A 16433-nucleotide genomic window follows, 5' to 3' on the forward strand; every position below is an offset into this window, starting at 1 on the left:
CAAACAACAAGAAGAAATGTTTTTTCTAATATCTTCAAGTTTTTCCAGAAGCTTGTTGTTTTATTCCCTACTAATTCTTTCTTCTGTTCATTGGGGGCTTTTCTACTTTTCCTTCCTGTTCTCCATGTGCTTCTTGAGTGTTTCTGCAGGGATATCTGCTCATAGCCACATCTCCCTTGTTTACCACGTTCACAAAGCTCAACTTCTGATTTGCGCAGCAGCCTGTATTTGAACAGTAGCTCCTGCTTTTTTCAGCTATAAAAAGCATGCATGCCCTCAATGCAGGACTGCAGTCATGCGCAATAGCTGAAGGGAAGTTTCACAGTGTCAGTAATTAAAACACCTACTCTCTCAGTTTTGCTCATCATCCCACTGAAGTACAGAAGCATGACATTCTGTATAGCCCAAAAAAGTGAGGGGAAAAGAAGTAACAACAGATTGCAAATGGCACATATGCAGCTATGTAGAGAGGCCAAAACCCAAAAGAGCATTCACACATAGAGATCCTGCCACATCTAGCCTCTCATTACACATTTTCCTGAGCAAAACTTTTCTTCTTGATTGAGGGGCTCCAATACAAACAGAAATAGAGCATCTTCACAGAAGGTCTTGGGAGTGTGGCACTCCCCATTCCCTATTCCCTATGTGAAGCTGCATGTGTCCAGGGAGAGAGGCAGCCTGGCTGTGGAGGCCAGTGATGAAGCTCCTTCAGGAGAACGGGAGTCCTGGGCTGCGGCTCTTGCTGGTGGCACCATGACACTTATTATCCAGTTATTCACAAAACAGATGGCAATGCGGTAGCAACCTAGTCAGCCACCTCTTTTGGCCAGTGATGCCTTGTGTCTTTCACGTATCTGGAAACAGTACATCCTCAAGGATGCTCTTCAAACTTCCTTGTTCTCCACTATGTCTGCTGCAAATTACAGATTGTTTGAATACCATCAGCCTCCTTCAACAGACAAAACAGCACCTGACAAAAGGCAGCTGCATGGCTACATATCTTCATTTAATGACAGTTCCATCTGGATGTCTTCACATGAATATTTGCAGAAAAGCAAAATTTACAAATCAACCACACTTCCAAGTTATGCTTCTTCTTTCTCTCATTTTAGGGTTGTTTCTGCTTCCTTTTAAAGTCTTGTTGGGTACTTTTCTGAGGTTAAAATCTCCTGGATTTCTCCAGCTGACACCTTGAATCTTCCTCTTCACTTTCACTGCTGTTTATCTGCGCCATGAAGTTGAGTTGAGCTGAGCCGAACAAACCTCACAGAGGAATCAGAGGAATTCTCTCTGTGTTAACAAACTTTTGAATTAAGAAAGTGTGGGCAAACTGGCCAACCTTTGCTGGGAAACAGGGTGCTCACAGGCAAGACTTCATGAGAAACTGATTCAATTTTCTGTTGGATAATGTCATTGTCTTGCTCAATTTCCTGCAAATACAGATGGCACCTGTGGTGTTTTTTAATTCTCTGATCTTTTTCTCCACTTTGCAGCCCTGTAAGTCCATGCTACAGCAAGCAATCACTAACCTAAGTTCTTAAAAAGACACAAGGACCTTGACTTACCTGTGTAAGCTCAGCACACGTGGAATTATCCTAAAGGGCGGGCCAAAGTGATGATACAAGGAATATACACTCCTACCACATATTTGCAATGTAAGACAATTGATGGGCGGGGGGGTGGGGAGAGGAGTGGGTGGGGAACAACAAAAGCAAAAAAACCCCACAAACAAAACCTGGGACATTGTTCCCTTTCACCCAGCTGGACCTGAACCTTTTCTATGGCAGTACGTGACTTCTCAGGCCACACTCATTTTCCTTCAGTTTGCACTCAAAAAAATAGTAAATGTGAAGATCACTCCAGAATAACAACAACGTTTAGTTTGAAAATTGAAAACTTAGTTATTTTCTATCTCCTGGAGACCTGCCAATGTATACTCCAATCTTTGTGTAAAGGTAAGTGGGAGGAAAGTGTCTGCTCCTTCAAGGGCATCTGGACAAGGGCCTTATTCAATGAAGAAAAGGGGTAAGACCCTTCCAACCCTGACTATTATATAATTCTATGATTCTATGACAGTAAGAAAAGGATGAAGCCATACACAAGACATGGAGACACAACTCAGACCAACAAATGGTGAAGGAAGCAGTGACGGGAACCAGACGTTGTCAGTCACACTAATTGTTCCGGTGAGTGACAGCATAGGAAAGTTTATTCCAGCAAGGTTATCTGGTAGGGGACCTTGTCAATTGGGAATAAGGCAAAAAGAGACAAAGATCTGGCAAAACAATGACATAACCCTACCACACTAGTTGGTGGCCTATCAAGAAACTACTGGCACCACTCCAGGAAGATCAGTCTGGACTTTGTAATGGCTGGGACTGTAAACCAGGGTGCAGGAATGGGCAGAGCTGTACAATCCCTGGGAGATCCAGACAGGAAGGAGTTCAGGGAGGAACAAGGGGAGGGATATGCAAAAAAGGGTATAAAGGGGGCCAATCACATGTAAAATGGGTCTAGTCAGTGTACTTGTCTGGCTGAGCTCTGTGTATGATCACCACAGTCTGTCCTCCACAGGGGTAAGGGAGGTGAGCGAGGGGATCTGTGCTGGTGACTGGACGAGGGATATATATATCTGCTGATAAATGCATATCAGCAAATTGTTGCACTTTCTGTTTTTTAAAGTGTGAGCCATTGTCACTCTGAATTTGCAAAGGACAGCCATAATATAAAGTAATCAATTGTACTGTCCTGGTCTGCTCATCTACATGGATGTGCTATCAAACATCAGAGTATGCGTCCACGGCTGTACACACATATCAAGAACCCTGATGGGCTAGCAGAGGACCTATATAATCCATTTGCCAGCTTAGCATTTGCCCTGGTAATTTTCCCCAATTCAATTGCCCTCATATTGTATGTGGTACAGTCCTTTGCTGTGTATGTTGGTGTTGTGGTTTAAACCCTAGCCAGACAGCTTGTTCACTCACTCCCAGTGAGTGGTGACGGGCTGAGAGCAATCGAGGGCCCCCCCCCCGGGGGCTCTCCCCTTCCCCACTCCCGGAGGAACGGGGAGGAGGATCGAAAGAGTGCAACTCCCACGGGTTGAGACAAGAACAGTCCAGCAACCAATGTACAACACAAATCAACACCGCTATCACCAATGACAACAATGATAAGAGAAAATAACAAGGGAAGAGAATACAATACCACCGGCCAAGAAAAGAGTCCCACCCAGAAGCCCCCGTGTCCTTCCGGGTAACTCCCAGTTACCCCCCACCCCGGGCATGACGTGCTGTGGTATGGAATACCTCTTTGGCTAGTCTGGGTCAGGTGCCCCGTATCTGCTTCCTCCCGGCTTCCCCTCCTCCCTGGCAGAGCATGAGCCTCACAAAGTCCTCGGTCAGGGTAAACATCACTTAGCAACAACTGAAAACATCGGTATTATCAGCACTGCTCCCAGGCTGGAAGTCAAAACACAGCACTGCACCAGCTACCACGAAGGAGAAAAATGACTGCTACTGCTAAACCCAGGACAGTTGGCATACAGGTCACTGGGCTATTCCCCTTCCATGGGGTATGTTTTTGTTACAGGCTTAATAAATTACTTTCCCCATTGGTGCCTCAGAAGGCATCCTGAACAAATGAGTTGGAGCTTAACATTAAAAATATATTACTGTCTTCTGAATCCAGTCTAATTCCTGAAGCCCCTAAAGCATGCCAGCAAACATTTCACCCTCTGAACTACTATATAAGTTGGTTGAATCCCACACATTCCAGCCCCATTTCTGAGGGTTCCAATTTATTCCTGCCTCTGCAATAACTGCATACACTTTTTTCCTGTTTACTCAACCCCTTCACTTTCAATATTTATATTCGGCTACAGCTGCTTTTTCTACTACTGTTTGATAAGTATCCAATTTACCCATTAATAGTTGCTTTGGGCACTACAACATAATATTTTTCCCTGCAATTCGCATACTTGCTTCTCCAAATCAATCTTATCCTTACATACTTCCTCTGCTGATGCTGCTTTCAGTATGCAGCCAGAAGAATCCACCCTCATCTCCTCAGAGCATTCACTTAAACATTTTGTAAACATTTCACTACAACAAGGGGTTCTGCCTCCATAAAACAGGAGCGCAAATTCTCACATAAACCATGACACAACCGCTCAGCAGCCAAGGTACGGTAAGGTAACCATTACCAGCCAAGAATATCCAGCTCCACATCTGTCTTAGCAACAGTTTTCTTTATCTTAAAAAAAAAAAAGCCATTTTGTTTTGTATCCTGCCGACTATGCCAAATTGTCCTGCTAACAGGCAGTGTATGCAACAAAACAATCACACACTAGCTGTGTAACATGCACAGTTTATTAAACGAGCACACTAAAGTGAAAAAGCACACTAAAGCAAACAAGCACACTAACACGAATCAGGTATGTATCTATATATTTAGTAAATAAGCACAATAAAGTGAATGAGATATATATATATAGCATAGAGAAAATTTAGCAATCCATCAAATCATTACTGCATAGGCAGAACAGTGATTAAGAAGAAATACATCACCAGTTACCACCAAATCATCGTTCAGGCCCACACTTCAAGCTGGGAAGCCCCGTTGCAGCTGATGCCAGGAGTCTCAGGCAATTGGGAAAATTCCTACACGGTGCATCCACCACCTGCAGGTGAGGCTTTGGATTCGACCACAATAGGGTCCTGCTTTTATACCCTTAGAAAAACAACTGGCTTTATGCCATATCTCTTACTGTTTACTCATGAGGTTTTGCAGTTGCTCATGATCTTACTGTTGTCCACACTGAGAGTGTTGGCCAGGCACCCCAGTGTGGCCAAGTGTGAAGGTCATAGAGCAGCTGCACACCTCTCTTTTCCTGCCTCTTTCCGACAGTCATGATAAACTTAAATATGTTCTACCGAATATGATTTGACAAAAACCAAACTTTGTTTTGGCTCTCAGTCATGAGAGAATCAAATGTCAGCTATGTTCCCATCCATTACGTCCTGGCAGGACAGGAATTCCCCCAAACCAGCAAAGTGTGTGCTCACCAGCAAACCTTAAGCTGGACCAGCCAGCAAGAAAGGGGCATCCGATCTGTGCTGCTATGCCTGGGGAGACTTGTGAACATGGGGTATCTGTGGGATGACGGAGTGAGTGTATGTGTATTTGCAGTGAGCAAGTGGGATACCTGTGGGGCAGGTAAGGGGAGCTGGAATGCATGCAGGGTGCTGGGCAGGCAGAGGGGTTGTACTGGTGCTCAAGGGATCCATGGGTGCACATGTGCTTATGAACCCAGAGAGTGTGATGTGTGTGACTGCACTAGTGACTTTCCACCTCTGCCAGACCAAGAAGGGGGTCTTCTCTGTCTGTATTTTATGTAAGCCCTACTTGTGGGTCCTGTTAAAGGAAAAGCCTTATTTGGAGGAAGCAGCCACTCTCTTAACATCCCTTAACACCTTGCTTGCTTTCCAGACAGAAGCAGGAATTAGGAATTTGTGCATCTGACTTGCAATTTTTCCATGTTCATCCTCTCTTTTTACTCAGTGGATGGTTACAGAGTGAGTAGATGACCCTAATTATGATCATCAAGCCAAGAATGATTGCTTTTCTACAACCCATTCTGTACACTTGTAAATGTGCAAGTCTTTACAGATGTACATACCCACATACTAAATACTTGCACTGAAACAACAAGCTCAAAGGTACATTTCTTATCTAAGATATTTGAAAGAATTTTAGTTTCCTGGTTGGCTTCCATAAAAACAAATACCTTGAATGAGAACATAAGGTGGTACATGATTTTCTGATGTGACTGTGGCTAGTTTTGTCTCACACATTCACTGTGTAGGTTTAAAGATTTGCCTGAATTACAGGGTCGTTAGGGAACCAAATTGTGAAATAGTCCATGTGTGTGGTCAGCTGCTCTCCTGCATGATTTCAAGTCTGTTGTTCTATCTACAGAAGTTTGTACTACCAAATAAAATGCACTGACAAAAGTTACGTTTCACCTGTCATACATTGATGTTAAATCTGCAGTACACATACAGCCCACTGTGACCTGGCTTTCCTGGAAAATGGGTTAGAACATAAGTAGCTTATAGAAAAAGCAATAAAAAAGTATGCCTGTATATTCTGGACAAGCCATACCTCTATGTTCCTGACAGCTTGACACTTTTTAGTGGAGTGATTTTATCTTTACACATAAGTTCAGCACCTAGCTGCTTCCTCAGATTCTGGAATTGGTATTTCCCTCTCTCTGCTGGGTTTAACACACTTAATAATTGATTAGTCTAATAATTGATAAAAAAAATAAAAAAAAATCAAATACCATTGTCCACAGTTTGTTGTATAAAATAAAGACCAAGTGTTTGTTCCAGCTTCAGCTGATGTGCCAGTTTCCCAGCCCACCACTAATTTATACAATATGCTGTAGTTCTTTTTAAACAACAGAAGAATAAAACCAACAAATTCTATCTAACAAGGGGGTAACAAAGGATTGTTGACAAATTTGGTGAGGCGGGTTCAGATGTCAAAGATGTTAAAAAAATTAACTGAAGACTAATCTCTGCCATTCCTCTGAGACATCTCTCAGCAACGCATGTCCATGGCCAAGCCCAACAGTATCCTGGCTCAGGAATACTCCCATTCTTTCTGGGATCCTGAACTGAGCCCTACCTCATCTCAAATCTGTCAAAGGGTAACAATATAACATTGTGTACAAACGGCATATGGAAATCCTAAGCTTCCTCTTCCTGTTATTAATTAACTATAGGAGATCTACTGCAGTGGCTTTAATTCTCCCTGAATGTTTGTGAAAAGAAACAAAAGTTTGTCTGGTATCAGTACACACACTGGCCTTTTAATATGTGATTTTTCTATTCGACTCCACCTTTGTTTGGTGCTCATTTCAATTACGGTTTCTTTTTCAAGATAACAGAATTTGCTTCAGCAAAAACATATTCATATAACAAATTTTACTGTAAGCAGCACAATTAATAAAGCCTGCTTTCCTACTGATTTATGTTGCTGTTTCCCAAGTCCCATCCTCACATCACGTCACCTGTGATCACTTCACTATGCAAACCCAATACTTCAGGTGGCCAATCTGAGTTATACACCCACCATTTGGCTAATCAGTCCACACATGCTGCAGTTAGATATGTTCTTTGGCTGTCCCAAAGAGAATATATTGCATAGCTTCTTCTCACTGGAAATGTTTCTTAGATTATTTTAAAATAAATACATAAAAAAAAGATCCCAAATACAGTAACAGTATCATAGAATTATAGAATCATAGAATAGTTAGGGTTGGAAAGGACCTTGAGATCATCTAGTTCCAACCCCCCTGCCATGGGCAGGGACACCTCACACTAAACCATGCTACCCAAGGCTTTGTCCAACCTGGCCTTGAACACCGCCAGGGATGGAGCATTCACAGCCTCCCTGGGCAACCCACTCCAGTGCCTCCCACCCTCAAAGTAAAGAACTTCTTCCTTATATCCAATCTAAACTTCCCCGGTCTAAGTTTTAACCCATTACCCCTTGTCCTGTCACTACAGTCTCTAATGAATAGCCCATTCCCAGCATTCCTATAGCCCCCTTCAGATACTGGAAGGCTGCTATGAGGTTTCCACGCAGTCTTCTCTTCTCCAAGCTGAACAGCCCCAACTTTCTCAGCCTCTCTTCATACGGGAGGTGCTCCAGTCCCCTGATCATCCTCGTGGCCCTCCTCTGGACTTGTTCCAGCAGTTCAATGTCCTTTTTATGTTGAGGACACCAGAACTGTACACAATACTCCAAGTGAGGTCTCACAAGTATAATCATAACAAATATTACATTTAATATATAATAAATATTATCAGTATAATCATAACAAACATTATGAGCATACAGGAATTACAGTTACAATCTACCCAATCATGAGGATTTAAAAACCTAAGTCACGAGGATTAAAAAGAACCTAAAGGTAGGTTCTTACTTACTTTTTCCCCCCAAAAAACATCTTGTTCTGAATCGTGCGTATTGTTGAAAGTATCTTTATAATTCCATTCTGCTTTTGAATAGTCCCTACATCGATTTACAAGAAGCAATACTTAATTTGGATTGAATTGATTAATGCTTATCCTGGCTATACATGATGGTTCTGTTATGAATTTTTAATCACTGGGTACCATGTAGAATTGCAGTGTCTCCAATTGTGATACTTTGAAAATGCTATGAAAATGCTTATTAGAAATTCATGACATTCAACAAAATAGGCAACATCAATTCATTAGTTTATAAAATACAGCCCAAGATCCTTTGAAAAACTGAGGTAGATACAGTAGTAGTGTGGGAATAAGTCTGGAGTCTGTACAAGGCTGTTCAAGAATATCTTTGGGAAAGGTGCTTTCCAAAGGTTGTGAGCTGATGTGCAAGTCCCTAAAAAGCTACAGCTAGAAGTTTTAAGCACTAGGGGAAAGCTCTGGCTCGAGATAACTTCTTTGTGTCTGTGATTTCTTTTTATGACGGATTTAAAAGAAAAGGTGGTGCTACCTTTAAAACATACTTTTCCTAAGAATATTCTTAAACAGCCTCATACAGACTCCAGACTTGCTTCCACATTGGTACTGTATCTATCCGAGTTTTTCAAAGGATCTTGGGCAGTATTTCAAAGCCCTGAAGGTCCATAATGTAGCCTGTGAGAAAGTGTGTAGGTAACTGTAGTGACTGTTACGTCAAATCAGAGGAGTAGGCATTTCAGACCAAGTGAGGTGAACATCCTGTACCTACTTCTGCAAGGCCAGCAAAACCCCAAGGAATGCTACTGTACATGCATGGGCACAAAGGCACAATAACTGTGACACAATTAAGTGACAGTTAAGAAGCAAACAAGCAAACAAGCAAGGAAGCAAGGAAGCAAAAGGCTGCAGAAACTTGTCCCATGATGTGAGAAGTTGTTTATTTCGTCAAGACCTTTCTCACAGAGGGGCATGTGACCACCTCTTAGGCTGAGAACAATGAGTGCAAAGGAGGAAGTTACAAGACGCTTTACATCATAATGGCAATTTTTTTTCTTGTTTCCAATGTGCAAGAACTCAAGAAGAAATTCTAGTAAGTCTGTAATGTTTTGGTGGGAGTGGACTCCCCTGGCTGCACAGTGAGAGCAGCTCTGCTGGGAGCTGTGTTTACAGGGTTTCTAGTGGCACAGGCAGAAGATGTGCTGGGGACATCTCTCATAACTAGAATTAGTTTCTCTGTAGAGAGATGACTTAATTTTTATTCATTGTTTTCACCTTTCATAATGTCCTGCCAAGTCTGTGCATACTGTCATAAAACACCCTAGCCTTATTAAACACCATTAATGTGACACATAGGTGAGGCACACTGTCAGGCCTTGATATGACTGTCCAATACCCAACCTCTAGTCAGAGCTGGTCATTCCTTGTTCTCACTTACTTTTGTGTAAAATACCATTTCAATCACAGATTCATTTAGGTTGGAAAAGACCTTTAAGGTCATAAAGTCCAACTGTTAACCCAGCACTGTCAAGTCCACCACTAAACCATGTTCCTAAGCAGCACACTATACTTTTTTTGACCTTTTAAAGGCCTACGGGGATGGTGACTCAACCACCTCCCTGGGCAATGCTTCACAACCTTCTTCCTGAAGAAATTCTCTCACAGTATCCAATCTAAAACTCCCCTGACACAGCTCCAGGCCGTTTCCTCTCCTCCTATCTCTATGTGCTAGAAAATACCGCGCAAGCATGCTACCCTTCAGGAAGTTAAAATCCACATGCCAGTGAGCAGTCAGTATTTCAATCAAGACAGTTAACCGCTCGGCGGCTGTGAAACTCGTTACTGCATTTGCATTAAGCGCAAAGGTTAGTCTGTGAGTGTAGTAACACAGCAGCACCTTATCACCTCTGGGCACACCACCATTTCTGAGGCCATACCAGTGAGGTGCTTTGTTCAACTTGCAGTGCTGGCTTCCTATCTCCCCTCTCTTTGCTATTCATTCCCAACCCCTCCAGCAAATCATACTGTCTCCTCAGTTTTTTAAACGCTGACGGCAAGAAAAGCAATTCCTCCACACCTTTCTCCAGGTAGTAGGGCAAAGCTTGGGATAGGAAGTAAAGGCAAGGAAGCTGCTGATGTATATTTCCAAGGGAGGTGTAAAACAGGAGAAGCATAATGGCAAGTAGCTCTGTCACCTCCTTTCTGACTTCTGAAAGGCTGATGATTCGGAGAAGACTCCAGGAACTTGCCAACAAAGTTTTAAGTTGACAAGTAGGTATTCTTTATTGTGGCACCAGGAGACATGGGGGATAGCTCCTCCAAGCCAGTAACTCTCACATCTGTAACAAATTCTTTTCCTCTGATTTAATGTCAAAGAAGTTGCTCCTGTATCCACTTAAAAATTCCACTTTATTTCCTCTAGTTCCTTGTTTTAATTTAATTAGTGGATCTGCTAGGGTAGATTCCCCAGGTCCCTGTCAGTCTAGTTCTAATTCAGTCACGGGAGCCATCCCATGGCACTCCCCCCCAGGGCAGTCTCACTTCCAACATCCAAACTCCTTACAGTATGCACACTGATCCCATCCCACAGGAGAATTCAATTTCTCACCTCTGCCTGTCATTCCTCCTCTACCTCTGCCTCGGCCTCTCACATTAGTCCCTCCACCAGTTTCTACCTGTCCCAAAGCAGCCACTGTAGCCATGCCTATAGCATGACTCAGCTCTTTCTTCTCTACATGTTTCCGATTTCAATACACTCTCCACACTTCCTTAACATTCTCAAGTCCTTCTGCTCTGTTGCCAGTGACAGCAACCTCTTCCTCCTTTTCAATAACAGGGCAGATGCCGAGAGTGCTCCTCTCAGAGGTACCTGTGATACATAATCCCCCAACCTATCTTCCTGATTACTCTGGTTGGTTTTGGTTTGGGGTTTTTTGGGTTTTTTTCTTTTCTTTTTTTTTAACTTTAAACATCTTTCCCCAATATCACAGGCTGAACAACATCTCTCCAGCTTAGCTTTCTGTTTTTCCCTGTACTTTTCCAAAGCCAAAATTTGGGATCTGGCAGAGCTATATTAATTTCACATTCTGTCTGCCACTCTGGGTGGTTTCTTAAAGTGAAAAACATATCTGCATACATCACTTAATCCCCATTTTTCCTGCCGCCTCAAAACCAACATCAATTGTAACAATGTATTATAATTCAGAGTTCCATTTTTAGTCCATTTCTCCCAATCCCCCAGAGTATACAATGGCCAGCATTAGTTATGATATTTCACCACCGTTTTCTTATTTACTGAGCCCCCAGGAAACCCTCCCAGTTCTTTCCAGTGTGCCAAAATGCACCTTAAAGGACTCTTTTTCAAGATCTCTCCACTCTGCCGATTTCCCATTATTAATCTCGCATTCACACACACACACACACACACACACACACACACACACACACACACACACACACAGGATCCCACAGACACACTCCACACAGTTACAACACTTGAGACAGAGACAAAAATTGTATCAAATGAGCAACAATTAATAATGCAGTTATAACAGTCTGTCACCAATACCAAAATCACAAGACCAAAATCATAACTATAACAAGCCACGACATAAGTCAAATACCAGTAAAATCCAAACCCTTTTCTACAAGACACCCACTGTGTCTTGCAGGACCCAAACCACAAGATGCCCTCTGCTTCTTGTGGGTGTATACCAAATGGACACTAGCAGCCGGGTATACACCTTTACCCGCGAGACTTCATATCTTGATTTACGGAAGGCTTCCAAACCATGCATACGCTTACCAAACCAATTTACCAAACCCCTGCATCTTACAGACTATGTAAAAGAAAAGAATACCTTTTATGAGATGGTCCTTGTCTGCTCCTGCAGTGATCTGAATGAGTCAAGGGGTCCCTCCGGGAAAAACTCCAGAGGGCCCTAGGGAGCCCAGTCCTCAGCAGGTCCTGCAGCTGAGCAGACAGTGTCTCATCTGGGGTGCCAAATGATTCGGAGAAAACTCCAGGAACTCACCAACAAAGTTTTAAGCTGACAAGCAGGTATTTTTTATTGCAGTGCCAGGAGACACGGGGAATAGATCCTCCAAGTGTGTCTCTCCCAGGCATCAACCAGGCTGTGATTATAATTGTCCTTAAACATACATATTCATTAGATCACATACATTACATCATACTTCTTAGACAATGCCTCCTGTATGCATACAAAGATGTGGTAGTGGGCTTTTCAACCCCCGGTAGTTATTTCTTCATCACTTTGTTTTAGGATCATTGTCATATCAGTAACCACCAGGAGGTTCTGGCAAAACTTATCTTAGTAATTTTCGTTTTCTCTATAGTTCCTAACAAAGCACAAGGTTCTTGAGGTTACTTATTTACAACCCTATTCTCCAAACAACCCTATTCTTCAGTCAACCCCATTCTTCAGTCCACCCTATTCTTCAATCAACCCCACTCTTCACTGAGAAGCAGCATGTCAAGGATTTCTCAAGCTATCTCCATTTTAGGTCTAGAAAAGGTTATGTGCAGAATCTCTGACAAGAGCCTAAGAAGCTGCTACATGTTCCTTACAGCTGGGGAGCTGCATAGCAGAAGAGGTTTTCCCTGCGTCCTCTTCACCTGGCCCAGGGTGACCTTGAGGTTGAATGGTTAATGTGCATAATTATCTAGCACTGGACAATGGGTGGGAGACAGTCAGCTGATCGGAGCTAGCCTAGCTAGAGCCACAGCCGGCACGGTGACCGTGACCACTCCCCTACCGCTTGCCTTGAAAGAGCCTCTGAGAGCGCAGCGACAGGTCGCTGCCCACCAGGTCAGGGAGGAACAAGCAGGTCGTGTTGCTGCCCCTGTTGCTGGTGTCCCAGACTGCTGACCAATATGGTCGCCTCCAGAAGGAGAGCTTGCAGTAAGATGACTGCAGCAACTCAGACAGAGACCCTGTCCCAAACCGTGGCTGTTCAGGGGTCTGGGTGCAGGGAGTGCCAGAGCCTGCTGCTGCCGGGGGAGGGAGGACAGCATTCCACCTGCGTGAGGTGTGAGCAGGTAGAAGATCTGCTTAGCCTGGTGGCAAGACTTAAGGAGGAGGTTGAGACGCTGAGGACCATCAGGGAGTGTGAAAGGGAGATCGACTGGTGGAGTAACTCCCTGGTGTGCCAGTCGGAACGGTTCCAGGGAGATACCCCCCAAAAGGGGAAGGACCCCCTGCCTTCTCAGACAGAGGGGGATGGCCCGAGACACTCCCTGCCCTGTAGCTGTTGCACAGAGGTAGGGGACCAAAAAGACGACGAGGGTTGGAAGCGAGTTCCAGTTCGGCGTCGTGGGAAACCCTCCCCCCTTCCTGCCCTGCTTCCCCAGGTGTCCCTCCGTAATAGGCTCGAGGCCCTGGATCTTGAAGGAGAGGTAGGTGAGAATGTGGGACAAGGCCTGCCTACAAGGCCACATAGGAAAAGGCGGTCGACTTTGCACCTCAAGACTGCCTCTGATAAGAAAGAAGGAAGGGTCATTGTAGTAGGTGATTCCCTTCTGAGAGGAACAGAGGGCCCGATATGCAGAGTTGACCCTCATCATAGGGAAGTGTGTAGTCTGCCTGGAGCCCGGATCAGGGATATCACCAGGGCGCTCCCCAACCTGGTGCACCCGACAGACTACTACCCGCTGCTGGTATTCCAGACAGGTGAGGGGGAAGCTGCTTCCCGCAGTCTGAGGGGGATGAAGAAAGGCTACAGGGCCTTGGGGTGGATGGTGAAAGAGTCTGGGGCTCAAGTGATCTTCTCCTCACTCCTTCCATCTTCCACTGATGATGTGGGAAGGAATGGGAAGATTCAGTTCATAAATGATTGGCTTCGAGACTGGTGCTACAGGCAGGGCTTTGGATTCTTTGATAACAGCTGGTTTTATAGGGCACCATTCTGGACAATGACAAGTGGGAAAGGTTTTTCTCACAGAGCAAAAGGATGCTGGGACACGAATTAGCAGGGCTCATTTGGAGAGCTTTAAACTAGATTCGAAGGGGGATGGGGTTGTAGCTGGGCTTGCCTCAGTGGGGCAGCACTCCAGAATTGATGAAGACTGGGAGGCCTCCTATAATCCTAGGGTGAAATCGGTGTGCTCAGCTCGCTCCCTGGAATGTCTGTACAGCAATGTGCGCAGCATGGGAAATAAGCAGGAGGAGTTGGAAACCTGTGTTAAGTCAGGAGACTATGATCTGGTGGCAATTACAGAGACGTGGTGGGACAGCTCACATGACTGGAATATAGTCATGGAGGGCTGTGTCCTTTTCAGAAAAGACAGGCCAGCCAGGAGGGGTGGTGGGGTTGCTCTTTATGTGTGGGAGCAACTACAATGCACCGAGTTCTGTCCAGGGACAGATGACGAGCGAGTTGAGAGTCTGGGGGTGAGAATTAAGGGGCAGGCTGGCAGGGGCGATACTGTTGTGGGTGTCTGTTACAGACCACCAGATCAGGGTGAGGAAGTTGACGAGGCCTTCTACAGGCAGCTGAGAGCGGCCTCACAGTCACAGGCCATGGTCATCGTGGGGGATTTTAACTTCCCTGATGTTTGCTGGAAGGATCACTCAGCAACCCAGCCACAGTCCAGGAGGTTCCTCCAGCGTATGGATGATAACTTCCTCCTGCAAATGGTGGATGAGCCGACCAGGAGAGGAGCGCTGCTGGATCTCATCCTCACTAACAAGGAGGATCTGGTCGAAGCAGTAAGGGTTGAGGGCTGCCTTGGTTGCAGCGACCACGAGATGCTGGAGTTCAGGATCTTGTGTGGTAGGACTAATAGAATAGCAAGTAGAATTGCAACCCTGGACTTTAGCAGGGCAAACTTCGGCCTTTTCAAGCAATTGCTAGGGGAAATCCCATGGGCAAGGCTGTTTGAAGGTAAAGGGGCCCAAGATAATTGGCTGACATTCAAGGATTGCTTTTTCCAAGCTCAAGATCGGAGCATCCCGACACGTAGGAAGTCGAGGAAGAGGGCCAAGAGACCTGCGTGGCTAAATAGGGAATTGATGGGTATGCTCAAGTGGAAGAGGAGAGTTTACAGGTCATGGAAGGAGGGGCTGGCCACTTGGGAGGAATATAAGGCTGCTGCTAGAGGATGTAGGAAGGCAGCTAGGATGACTAGGGCCTCCTTAGAATTAAACCTGGCGAGAAGGGTCAAGGACAGCAAAAAGAGCTTTTTCAAATACATGGCAGATAAAACTAACACCAGAGGCAATGTAGGCCCACTGATGAACGGGATGGGTGCCCTGGTGACAGAAGATACAGAGATGGCAGAGTTACTGAATGCCTTCTTTGTCTCTGTGTACTCTGCTGCAGGCAGTCCTGAAGAGCCCTGTACCCCTGAGACCTCAGATGAAGTCAGGTCAATGGAGCGGTTTGCCTTAGTCGATGAGGAATGCGTTAGAGACCAGTTGAGCAATCTGGACATCCATAAATCCATGGGTCCAGATGGGATGCACCTGCGGGTGCTGAGGGAACTGGCGGAAGTCATTGCTAGACCACTCTCCATCATCTTTACCAAGTCTTGGGAAACGGGAGAGGTGCCTGAGGACTGGAGGAAAGCAAATGTCACTCCAGTCTTCAAAAAGGGCAAGAAGGAGGACCCGGGTAACTATAGACCGGTCAGCCTCACCTCCATCCCTGGGAAAGTGATGGAACACCTTATCCTTGGTGCCATCTTAAGGCATATCAAGGATAAGAGGGTTATAAGGCTTCACCAACGGGAAATCATGTTTGACCAACCTCTTAGCCTTTTATGAGGAAATAACATGGTGGATGGATGATGGCAGAGCAGTGGATGTGGTCTACCTTGACTTCAGCAAAGCATTTGACACAGTCTCCCACAGCATCCTCACAGCTAAATTGAAGAAGTGTTGTCTGGATGATCAGGTAGTGAGGTGGACTGTGAACTGGCTGAAGGAGAGAAGCCAGAGAGTTGTAGTCTATGGGGCGGAGTCTAGTTGGAGGCCTGTAACTAGTGGAATGCCTCAAGGGTCAGTACTGGGACCAGTATTATTTAATATATTCATCAATGATTTAGATGAGGGAATTGAGTGTACTGTCAGCAAGTTTGCTGATGACACTAAGCTGGGAGGAGTGGCTGACACGCCAGAAGGCTGTGCTGCCATCCAGCGAGACCTGGACAGGCTGGAGAGTTGGGCAGGGAATAACTTGATGAAATATTACAAGGGAAAGTGTAGAGTCCTGCACCTGGGCAGGAACAACCCCAGGTTCCAGTATAGGTTGGGGAACGACCTGTTAGAGAGCAGTGTAGGGAAGAGGGACCTGGGGGTCCTAGTGGACGACAGGATGACCATGAGCCAACACTGTGCCCTTGTGGCCAAGAAGGCCAATGGCATCCTGGGGTGTATTAGAAGGGGGTGGTTAGTA

The sequence above is a fragment of the Pezoporus wallicus genome, unplaced genomic scaffold (genome assembly GCF_028554395.1).
Source record: "Pezoporus wallicus isolate ANWC-B61680 ecotype Strahan unplaced genomic scaffold, APGP_CSIRO_Pwel_v1 contig_3817, whole genome shotgun sequence".
NCBI lineage: Eukaryota > Metazoa > Chordata > Aves > Psittaciformes > Psittacidae > Pezoporus > Pezoporus wallicus.